Genomic DNA, 1,594 nt, shown 5'->3' with positions numbered 1-1,594 from the left:
ATTTAGTGCCTTTCATCTTCATCCTCAGACTTGTAGGGGAATTCTGATTTTGGCTTACAACTGTAGGGTCTCCCATAGTTTCTCTTGCCTATTTGGAACATCCTTTGCTTCTTTCCTGCTGTGCCCTTAGTTAATTGTCCAAGAAACCCGGCTGCATAGCTTGTGTGGTGCTAGCTGGCTCGGAGCCACAGTGTCTGTCTGCACTGCCCAGCCCCTGGAAAAGCTACTGCCGGTGCTCTGCTTTCAACCTCCCCCCCTGGTGTTTTAAGGCCATAATCTGCACACACAGTTTTTATTTGTGTCTTTTTCTCAGGGCTCTGAGCTGTTGGAAGGCATTACTCACAATTCAATTTAGTGGAAATCTATCTGGATACTCAAGGATGAGTTAAATTTACCAAGTATTTGTAAGCGCCTCCCTCACGCTCCTATTTGTAAGAGGGAGTGAGATGGAGAGCAATTGAAACCTAAAAATCAAGTATTCAGCAAAACATTGGTGAGACCCACCTGTCTGTGTAGCCAAGCAACTTTATGTGATGAAGTGATGCCACAACCTGCTGGCTGCAGATGGTAGATGTAACCTTAAAGATGGCTTGGCATGCCAAAGCCTGGGAAGCAAGCTGCTTTCCTTGAACAAGGAGGAGGCACTATGAAAAAAAGGCTTCTCTCTGGCTAGGAGGCGCCATAGAGTCTGGAGACATCACTCCTAACACTGCACCCTCCACCCCACCCCACCCAGCCCTGCCTGACAAGGAACTCTCTCTGCAGTTCAGTTCCGAGCTCCTCTCCTTCCCTGTGTCTGCATGGCATATGAGGTGAAGCCTAGTGTCAGAGGCCTGGTCTTTGATTGACACCTCCCATCTTTAGCATGACACACCCAGGGACATAAGCCTTCACATATGTGTTAACTGTGGGTTTTCTCTTTAACACTTAAGGAACTAAAGAGGGCTAATGTTATTCAACAGTTGAAATTTCTTTAGGAGGAAAGGCACTTTCTTCTCTGATTTGCACCCTGCTCATTCAAGAGCAAGAAAGCAGAGTCCTGTCTGTCTGAGAAAAGTGTTGGGCTAATAGTGTTTGAGGGAAGAGTAAAGTTACCAGATATAAACAACGTGTGCCTTCCTGGGAGAGCCTCAGCCTGAGAATTTGCTGCCCTGGCCTACCTTTTGAACAAACTGGAAGAAGCCATTTGTGGGTACCAGCAATGGTGGATCTGCATACCAGGAACTTCTTGAAGGTGCTAAAAAAGTATTTTCGCACTCTGCAATTACACCATGCCTGGCATCCTAAGTGGGGAGACTGAGCAACATGTGTATTTTCAGACCATTCAGGGGCCATATATTCTACCAAACAGCACCGCCTTTTCTGGCTTTGCAATTAAAATGGCACTTTACCCATAAATGTAGGGCAGTAACAATAATACTATCTTGGGTTAAACTGGCATCTTTGTCTTAAAGAGCTCATGCACTTCTTTTGGAAGGAAGGGATAAGTGTAACTGTTTTTCATCTTAGTGACAAAGAAATGAAGGGGAGAAGAGGGTGTAGCACAGTGACCATAGATACATGTATCAATATCAGACTAAACACAGGCCACAGT

Source organism: Plecotus auritus (assembly GCF_963455305.1).
Source record: "Plecotus auritus genome assembly, chromosome: 3".
Taxonomy (NCBI): Eukaryota; Metazoa; Chordata; class Mammalia; order Chiroptera; family Vespertilionidae; genus Plecotus; species Plecotus auritus.
This window is presented reverse-complemented; position numbering follows the sequence as displayed.